At 30.4% G+C, this 11176-nt stretch overlaps 1 long non-coding RNA gene across 1 annotated transcript; it reads right to left on the bottom strand.

Moving 5' to 3' along the window:
• Positions 1–587: 587 nt before the first annotated feature.
• Positions 588–5527, bottom strand: LOC127736543 (uncharacterized). Its single transcript, XR_007999010.1, has 2 exons — positions 5087–5527; positions 588–1392 (listed from the first exon to the last, which is right to left on the bottom strand). It is a non-coding gene; the product is annotated as an uncharacterized LOC127736543 (long non-coding RNA).
• Positions 5528–11176: the final 5649 nt, after the last annotated feature.

The raw sequence follows: 11176 nt of genomic DNA, 5'->3' as shown, positions 1-11176 counted from the left end.
AAGTTAACTATAATGTTTGAATAATCTCCCCTTAATTTTCTCAAAAATTCACTTGTATAAGTAATTTTTTCTTACAACCCCACAAAAATCGCAAGTCCTTCAAAAATTGCTCCTTGGGGGCTTGTAAATGAGCAGTGTTCTGAAGATAACAGACAAATGAGATTTTCATTGTTCATGAAATTACACTTAAATGATTAGTTAAGACATCTGCAAAAGACAGACAATTTAAAATTCTATTAGAGCAAAGAAGTCCTAAGAATTCAAGAAAAGAAGATAGGATGACTTTTTCACTTATATAAGTAAAAAAATCTGAATGTCTAAGGGACATAACTAAGGCAATTTTTTTTTTACCTATACAAGTAAATAAAATACACTTGTATAAGTATCCTACAAATTTACTTATATAAGTATATTAATATTACTTCTTCAAGTAAATAAAAATTACTTGTACAAGTAGTACCCCTGACTGGCTGTATCCGCTGCCAGATTGTAATACCTATTTCTTGCATACATCAACTTTTGTTGTAGGCGGGACTATAAAATTATACTTTGAAGTACATGGTTTATTTGTTTACTATGCTTGGGCACTAATTTAGATTTTTATTTAATTCTAATTCAGACTTTAAGTACAGCAAGCAGTCATTTGACACTTAACAACTGTGACCGACTACGAGAGACCCTCATGGGTGGTTAAGGTCTTTTTACACACCCTGGTGGTAGTTAACAATTGCAATGCCAACATAAACTTCGGATGCGATTTATACATGCACTGTGTTGTAAATTTCACTGAAACTAGAAATTCACATTATATCCAAATTGTTATTATATTAAAATGACTGATTATCCACTAAAGTATTCATGAATTCAGATATTATGCACTATTATTATTAATATTCACTGAAACTATGAATTTTCATTATTCCAAATGGCTATTTCAAATGAATAATTATCCAATGTATTCATGGAATTCAGATACAATGTATGATTGCACTATTAATATGCACTGAAACTATGAAATCTTGTTATTCCAAATTCATTATTGATATACCAAATGAATAATTATCATGATTATCCAAGTTATTTAGTCATCCAGTACTGTGGTCCTCCTTTAATACAATTTGTAAGTTTCCTATTTGTACAATGCACAATTTTTTTTCTTGTCCAATTTAATCCTAACATCACAAGTCATCATCATCATGGAATAATGCTGCAAGTGCTATTCATTATTTCCAAAAACAATAAATAACTAGCACAAAATAATGAATTAATCCACTGTTTCACAATTTGCAGCTATAAGAGTGACTCAGTGACATCTATATTTCCTATGCATCAAAGTGCACATGTAGCAGGCTTCATATTCTAAGTGGGAATCATGCTCAAGCCAATATGAATCTACAAAAAAAAATATACATTGAGACTAAAGTACAGTAAAATTTTAGCTAACATAATACTATATACATTGTACGGTACCTAGAAGAAAGTCAATTACAATAACTGTATCTACCTAGATGAAAACTAGCAATCCTCATTTGATTGACGAAAAAATTTCTAGGACTTATACAATTATATTTTTAAGTCCCAATTTTAAACAAGAAGAATAAATCTTTTTAGTGGGTCTAAATTCTATGTATGGTCTTTTTTCTACATTAATGATTTTTTATGTGTGACTGTGTACTTTTATTGAAGAGTTACTGTCTTATTGAGGCTCACACCATTATTTTTTATCACCCAATTCTTTAAAGTCAGACATCATGGACATAGTTATTCCTCTCTAAAACACAACAGGTTATTGCTTTTGTTCATGTTAATATGAAATAAATTGATACTACAGAGAAAAGTTTAAAGAATGAAAAAAATAATTAAATAAATAAATGCACTGTTACTATATAGATGCTATTGACTTTCCCTTTGTCAAGTGCATATAATGAATAAACCTTTGTGATGTAAATGTAGAATCTTTGTCCTAAGGTTAATCAGGATGATATATATACTGTTCCAAGGCTTAACCCTCCCTGTTAACAGTCAGGGGACTTACTTAAATGAGCGCTTTTCTAAATCACTGATTCAAGTAACATTATGACCATAAAGGTTGGAAGTAAGAGTTGTTTTTCTTTAATAATCACCTATTTAAGTACATGTAGTACAAATTAATCACTAGCCTAAGTGATTTAATTTTATTGTAGCTTTAAATATAGAATACTATTGATCCAGGGGCTAATTATGTTGCTAAATTTATCAAAACCAACATCTGTGTTGATAAGATGACCCGGTCATGTCAGGTGATGACCTTGTATAGGACTAAATCTAGGATAATGACTTAAAAATCACTTGTTTAAGTATCATACCTCAATTTCCATCCAAAAAATCATTTCTTTTAATAAGTATCATTATTTTAATAACCCCCACTAATTTCAACACCCCGAACAGTGAAATTTTTATCGTGAACAGTAGAATTTTTTTACATAATCTATAAGATGAAACCTTGAATTTTACAGGGCAAATACTCCCACAGTGGCACTGCTGAGAAAAATCTGTTAAGAAAGTATCAGTTCATTATGTAAAGCCATTTTTATAGCACTTTTTCAACTAAAATAGAATTTGCAGCTAAATGATTGCATCAAAGGCATAAACCTTGCTGCTTAAAAGAAGCAAAAAGTTCATTTTTTTTCAATTTTACTAATGAAAAGATATTATGTAAACCTACGTGTTTAAAATTTTGGTAAAACTACAAAATCACAATTTGTGACAAAACTTCCAATTTGCTACTTAAATAAGTGACTTAAAATCACTTATTTCAAAAAGTCCCCTGACTGGTTAATGTTTTAAATCCTTGAGTTTAATTTTACATCTTTTGTGTTACCCTGTATACTTTTTCCTTATTACAGCTTGTATTAAATAATGCTTTGCAGCTCAGACAACACTTTCTTTATTTTATTTTAGTTATTTACCCAATTTTATTTTGATAAATCAATACTCAGATAACTTTTAAAATATGCATTTTTTGTATCCAAAATAATATTATATCCTGCTGATTCATATTTTTCTTAAATTACAATTTATTTTGAAATATTTATCAAAATTTTGAAGAGGACAATTATAATTTGTGAACATCATTATAAAATCATCTTCAATATATACCCATGACAGTTTAAAATTCCTCCCCAAGGCAATAAACTATTGTGTGTCTTAATCTGTATATTAGCTATAACATGTATATAAGAATTCCTGATTATTACCTATCCAGTGTTAACATCCTGATTATTACCTATTTTAATGTCATGAATTCATGTTCAGTAAATACATAAATTTTAATCATTTATTTTGAATTTGAATAAAAGGTATTTTTAAACTAAATTATTGGACATACAATGCAGTTAACACAGTAAATTTTATGACAACTTACTTGATACTACAATATCTATAAAAATATTTTGAGCTTCATAAAATACTTTAAAAAAGTTTATACCATGTTTAGATAAAAAAAAAATATGCTTACAGATAGATATTTTTGTTCTGTTATCCCCACATATTGAATGTTAAAACATAAAATAATTATGTAGAAAAGGCAAAAAATCTGCAGTCAGATGTGAATGCACATGATGAAAGGAGATGTGGGATATAATTATATATCAATGATGCATCAACCCAACAGTAAGGCAACAATAAAGTAACCAAAACACAATTTAACACACAAATTTGACTCATGAATAGAAAGTCCTTTAATCATTTTAATGGTGGAATAAATAAAAAGACCCTTGAATGTTACTACTAGATAACATTTATGGCATAAATGAATTTTGACTAACCAGAGGGCACAATTTATATAAAAATTTCACATGAAAATATATAGTTTAGGTTCAAAGTATTTACAAATTTATAGTGATTTAATATTCTATGTTAAATCTAAAAAGAATATAATTATGATGCTCACTTTGCTCTTTTAATATGTTTTTTATTTCTTTTTAACTTAAAATCATGTACATGTAGCAATTAACATGATGACATATTTATAGATATTTTATTCATTGTAATTATTCATTTTGAGAAAAGATGCAACAACCTCCACAACCCTTGTTCAATATGAATCTTTAAGTACATGATGAAAGAATTACTAATTGAATTAGCACATTTTGTTTAATCAACTGTGTTTAAATGGCAACTGTTTTGAATCTGTGCATGGTTTCAGGAACATTAATTTAATAATATTGTTTTATTTTGATGATTAATGTTATTTTGAACCATCTAATCAATGCTAATACATATTCACTTTCAATGCCTTATATTATCAAATATATTCATGTTTTGTTGTCAATGATTTGGGAATTATTTAAAAATTGAATGAAAATGCATACTTGCTAAATAAGTCACTAAAATTAATACTTTTCATAAAATTTTATGGTCAGATCATATGTTTTCATACACCGTCATATTAATTTGTACTATGCATGTTTTTTCAATGGAAATTGTGACGTCACAATGCATTCTTAATAGAACGAAAACTATCAGCTGATAAAGCAAAACCAGGGAAATACTTGTAATCCAGCATTAGTAACACAATTATATGGATATGTACATGTAAAGATTGGTTGGTTGTTGGTTATAAGAAGTCCAGTGACAAGTATTTCATGCAAATTTAAGACCAGAGTTAACAATGCATTAACATACAATATGTACATGATGTATAGGTCCTGTAAAAGGTCATCCCGCACAACAAAAGTTAACCAATGCCCCACATGTTAGAGTTTAACAGTAAGACGATGAAGATCAAGAGTAACCTTTTTTTATTCCCTTGACCTTGTCACCCTTGGGGTGATGTATGCAAAGTAAATAAGGGATTAAATGACATACACATGATAAAAGGGGGAGGGGGAATGGTGTCAAACATGAATTTCAATGATGCACAACTTTTCCAAGCCCAAATCCTAACTTTGCCTTGGAACATGCAACTATGCACGAGTGTGGTGATATAGATCTTCGATTCATAGCCTGTCTGTAGGAAGAACAAATGTGCACATTTTCCCTTCAAAATCTTGGATCCATGATTATTCGATAGACATGCTTTAAAATATTATTCATTTCTACTCACCGATTGTAATTTCCAGCTCCGCTTATATTGTACATGTGGTCTAACATCTGTAGTTTCCTGTGTAAAATATAGTTTGCCGACCTCCAGGTCCAGTTTGCCGACAAGAAAATAAAGAGGGTAAATCGTCCACGGTGAAGAATTGTTTTCCGTTTTTAAAGAAACTTGACAGATTTAATTAATTATTTTTTTTATCATCGGAAAATATTCCTCATGGAGAGTAATTCAAATTAAAAATGTTTTATTATGCTGTACAATATTGATAACTTAGTCATATTCTTTAAATTTACTTCAGGTACACCGACGGTACATTTTCTATTCCTCAGAATTTATCAAAACTTTTTCAAATATAAATTTGAATGAATTCATTAGCATCTTCTGCAATAATATTAAAACTCCATTTTTAAACGAAGGCTTCTGGTGTGTAAAACCATTTATGAACGAATCTGAATAGATAAAATAAAAAGTAAAGATACCTAAAGGAAAGTAAAACGCACATGTCAAAAATGAACGGACAATGCTATGGCAATAAACGGAAAACGACAAAAGACAAACAACGATCGCAAAATAAATAAATAAAAAACAAAACAAGTCAACAACCGCACAATAGATGATAATAGTATAAATTATGGGCTATTTCACAACTATATCAAATCTTGAGAGCCGGGTGAAACGTAAATTTTTTTTATACACTGAGTTGCTACAGTGACGCTAAAATATTTGTCGACTGCAACAACCTATGAAATGTTTGTTTTAAACATTTAACGACTGTAGCAACCTTTTAAAATTTGTAATAAACATTTTATGACTGTAACAACCTTTAAAAAGTTTTAACAAACATTTTACAACTATCCCAACTCTAAAAACGTTGTAACAAACATTTTTTGACTGCATCAACGTCTAAAAAGTTGACACAAACAAATTTCAACTGTCCCAACTATTAAAAGGTTGGGACAAACATTATACAACTGCCACAACTTTTGGAAAGACTGTAATAAATAGAATTTGACTGTGACAACCCCGTGGACCACTGCAACAGTCCTTAAATGACTGTTGATAACATATTTTGATTTTCACAACCCATAAAAGTGTTGGGACAGACATTAATCAACTGTATCAGTTTCTTTGACAGTCATCTTCAGTCTTCCACAGACTAAGACAGTCGTAGAACGACTGTTACTGGTATGGACAGTTGTTTTTTCGTCCAGTAGTGGTAGGTGACCTGTTGCAAGGCTAAATTTCTGTCCCTATCCAATATACCCTCATTTCCCGTGGCAGTCTAAATTTCTCCGACCTTAATCCCGGAAGCCCCTATTACAGAATCTACCTATTGTATTTATTGTTAATTTGTTCTCGTCCTGAATATGCATGAAATATTTGCCACTGGACGTTAAGCAACCAACAATCAATCAATCAATCATATTTGTTTTTCGTAAATTATTTTGTTATGAAATAGGACGTTAATTTTCTCGTTCGCATTGTTTCTCGTTTTTCATGTTGGAGCCTTTTATAGCGAACTATACGGTATGAGTTTTTTCTCATTGTTCAAGGTCGTAAGGAGGTCTATGTTTGCTTATATCCACTTCAATTGAACTCTGGTGGAGAGTTGTCTCATTGGCAATCATACATCTATCACATCTCCTTATCTTTAAATTATAATGTGTGATAAATAATTACAAACAAATTAAATTTTTCAAAGTCGTGATCTCGAATTCAAAGTACATTTTTTTGGAGATCCTGTAAAGGCTTATGTAGTTCATAGACCATACTACTTCTAAATAGCAGATAGACCAAAGTAAAATTGTAAAAATGTATTATGCATGCACATAGGCGTTTTTCCTAAAAAAAATTATTATCAGGCACATGCATTTCCAATATGAAGTACAACAATAGGGGATAAAAAAAAATTAACTTCAGAGAAAATAAACGACTAGATTTCGTTCGAAGTGTGCCGAAAAATTAACAATTTAATATTTAAATATACAAACCATTCAGATGCGATCTTTTGCTAATGTTGAATTTCAGAAGGAGCAGCAATAAAACGATAGTATATCAGGAATTGAAATTTAAATATCTTTTTTTAAAGCAGACAACTTTGGGATATATTATGATTTTTTTATAGCATTTACAAAGTGAAAACTGAGTTTATGAATTAAAATTTCAAACTATACAGAAAATTAAGCATTACAAATAACCTTGCGGACGATTTTGCTAAACATTTGCAGGAATGCATGTTTAACACCGCGATGTCAATATAGTATTTAAGATTATATAAGTACACATAATTTAAACTTGACACCTGTTAGATTTTTTTTTCGGAACGCATAGTGTATTTAATTTTAATCGTATGATAACCTATTGAAGAAAGTTAAAATGTTTGAAACACGATGCTAGATTACAAGGTCGTTAATGGCTATCCATTCACTTTATTTATTTGAAGGCTAATTAGTAATGACTGGTTGTTGACAGATTTATTAATTTTGTAATGGTTGGTTCAGTTGCATATACTGCTTATTTCGACACATTAAAACAAACAAAGGGGGTTTAGAGCGGTGGTACCTTTATAGTTTAGCTCAAGATTTTTTGTAGACACTGTTAGTGTATAAAATATTCTATTAAATTACTTGATTTTTATTCCAGGAAAATACGAAAGTCCATATATATATCAAAGTATCCATTTAAATGAGAAAACACGTTGTTAAGTTAAAAAAACGTCGCATTTGTAAACTTAAATTGTAGAGTTAATGAGAAGGGAAAAAATAAATAATATACTAGTTATTTCGGGGCCTTTTTATAGACGACTATGCGGTATGGGCTTTGCTCATTGTTGAAGGCCGTACAGTGACCTATAGTTGTCAATGTCTGTGTCATTTTGGTCTCTTGTGGAGAGTTGTCTCATTGGCAATCATACCACATCTCCTTTTTTTTATAGTATGAGCTTACCAGGAGTTCATTTAAATACGAGCACGCTCAAACCAATCGATGTGCAATTTTTTTGTATGTATTATATGTATACACGGTGTACTCTCTAAATAATATTTTAAAATCACAGAAGAAAAACAAAATAAATAAAAATATGATATTTGTTTTATTTCTGTCGGATCAGTACTATTTGAATTTGATTTATGATAATGTTTGTGTTGCTGTACAGTATTTGAGGCTGTACTTTCCGATTAAATAATTACTACAACTGTTTAATCACCGTCAAAATTGAAATATCGAGTTTAAGGTATTGTATCCACACCTATTTCCTTATCCACAAAGAATAAAGTTTTAAGTTACACACATTTGAATCCCCCCCTTTTACACCCTCGCAAAATAAAATATCGCCCCGTTGTCATATAATGTAAGAGTTTGATGTTCAAAATCATAGAACAAAATGTGTTATTATGTTTAGAACACTTACCTTTCTAAACCTAAGATATCTTACGACTTTTCTTCCTCGACAAACCATAAAGTTTTTTCTTGAACCCTCACAATATATTTTCGGTATTTGAGAACATGTCAATATAATCAAATAGGGTAAGTTGGGTTATGGTTGGAGCGTTATAAGTTACAAAAATGTATCTTGTTTATCTCTAATCATTTGGATTTAATTATTTTGACACGAGTGAATTTTATTTGTCAAAACGATTTCGGCATATTACTTGCACTATGATGATTAATAGAATTGTGTGTACAAGGTTTTTATCAATCAAAAAATACCCACAAATAATTAATACATACCTTTTCTTTTTCATCTCTGTGAGAGTTGACATTTTTCATCAGAAGAAATAATAAAAAGTTAAGCAGCATCAATACTGTTGAAAACTTCATCTTGATATTACGGACTTCGGAAATAGCACGAACTAGAGCTGGTTCCTATTTGAAGTTTTCTAAGGGGGTAACAGATACACGGGAGACATTATTTTAGATCTCGGCAGCTATGATTCTTATTTCGGTATTAGTTGAATGAATTTGTAACTAAATTAATAGTAAATGCATAAAAAATACAATTCATCAATATAACTTACGATGTCAAATAATAGAACCGTTTGTAAATACTTGTAGGCATATCTTTTTGAAAAAAATGAAATTTCCAGGATAAGAGTATTTTGTAAGAGTAAATTATCGGGCTAAAAGTAATTCCTGGATAAGTGTATAACACACGTCTTATAGTAATGTGAATTCACACTCAAATATAAGAGAAAACAAACGACACAACAGAAACACAACGTTAAAATGTTACACACACCGAAAATGGCAGCAAACACTATTGGTCGGTTTAAAGCCAGAATAGTATGCAACAGTTGCTGTATTAGGGTGTATATAATGTTTTCAGCATACAGTTTAGCAGCCTCCACATCAAGGTATTTTGATATTCCATTAAAGCTTTAAAAAACTATGGTTAATGATACATCGAAATCAATCAGCCATTGGACAGCTACTTATGTGAATCAGCAGTATGCATCATAAAAATAGTTTACTACATTCATACTTTTGACCAAAGTAATATCTTTGCATTTATGATCAGAAATTTAAAATTTTAAGAAACAAATTTATTTGATATACGTAATTGAAATAGTATAGGTTGATGAATTTTATTTGGTCATCCTTGTTTAGCTGTTCTGCCTTTTTTTCTTTGAATGTTGAGATTTGACACACCATGCCATTAATGATGGCCCATACAGTGCTTTTGAGGGATTAACCGTCAGTTGCAAATTTGCTTCTGACGGGAAATAAAACAATGTCTTCTAATAAATATGCTATGATATTCTGAAATAAAGAAAAACAATTAAACAAAGTCCAATTTAGTATTTAGATAATTTGATCGAATATCGAATTTATTGAGCTTAGTAAAACATGAAACAACGAAATGTTTAAACGTTTATGGCTTCAAATTGATCAATTTCACCTAATTTAACATTAATTCCAAAGAATTCCAAAACGTAAACACATTAAAAACTTGTCTTCTTGAAATCCAAATCAAAAAGTGATGAAAATCATTTATTAGAAGAGTGGTTTGAATTAAAAGTCACTCATGTGGAACACATTAAGTTCTTGGATAAATAAAGGTTAACTTTTTCTTCTTTCTAATATAAAATGCTGTAAATTGTGAATCTAGGATTTTCTGCCCACCATATATTGAACTTGCCAATTTCCCGCCTGAGTAAAATTGAAACTGGCCAAGTTTGTTGACATAATTTTCATACTTCTTTTTACCAAGAACAATGTAAAATGGAGGATAAGATGCTTTTGAAGTTTTTGATAAACGAAAATTATAAGGCCAATGCGAAAGATGTTGCAAAAGTGAATTAACACTACTTGACACAGTTAAACAAAAAATACAACAGCACTCAAAATTACATACTGCTTTTACACATTTCACCATTAGAACAAATCGAATAAGATAAACAGACCCTCAATACAGATATGATCTGTTATTGGCACATCACGACAGTCTGATCAAGTCGTCGTCGGAAAGACGAATAGACTTGGGTACGTTGGTGAATAGATCATCATTAAAGAATTCTGCGATTTAATGTCGGTGTAAGTGGCTGTGGTAGTTGTTTAAATACTGGAGGTTGTATGGTTGTTTGGGTCAATGATAAATCAGGCAATACTGAGTTGGAGTTCGCGATAGTTCGAATTCTGTTGTGATTTCTGTTTGAATACTAGTTCCGTTTTTAAGTTGGCTAGGGAAGTTATAATACAATCAATTTTTACCAGCCTTGTGTTTGAGATTGTCAGCTGCTTGTCTTTGGTTTGTAAGGAATGCTGAATAGAAAATGTTGTAGGCTCTTTGTCTTATGGCGTTGTATGGGTTGCTGGTGACCAAGCAGAGAAATAGTGTGGAAGCTCGAAAGAGACTGATGGCGATCTGAATATGTAAGGTTCGTCAATAGCGTCCCGATGCTTAGCATCACGTCCTCATGCCTGGCCTTTTTTGTTTACTTTTATTTCGACCAATTCGTTTTTTTCCTTATCTAATAAATCTTGCTTTAATAGTGAATCTGATATTCAGGAGAACATTAAAGCATTGTTTATTGCTTCTTGGGTTTTTTATATTGTAACCATTTTTATAACGAATCCATGAACAACACACTATTTCCA

This window comes from Mytilus californianus, unplaced genomic scaffold (assembly GCF_021869535.1).
Source record: "Mytilus californianus isolate M0D057914Y unplaced genomic scaffold, xbMytCali1.0.p SCAF_32, whole genome shotgun sequence".
Taxonomy (NCBI): domain Eukaryota; kingdom Metazoa; phylum Mollusca; class Bivalvia; order Mytilida; family Mytilidae; genus Mytilus; species Mytilus californianus.
Note: the sequence above shows the minus strand (reverse complement) of the source record. Positions and strands in the feature narration are given on the sequence as shown.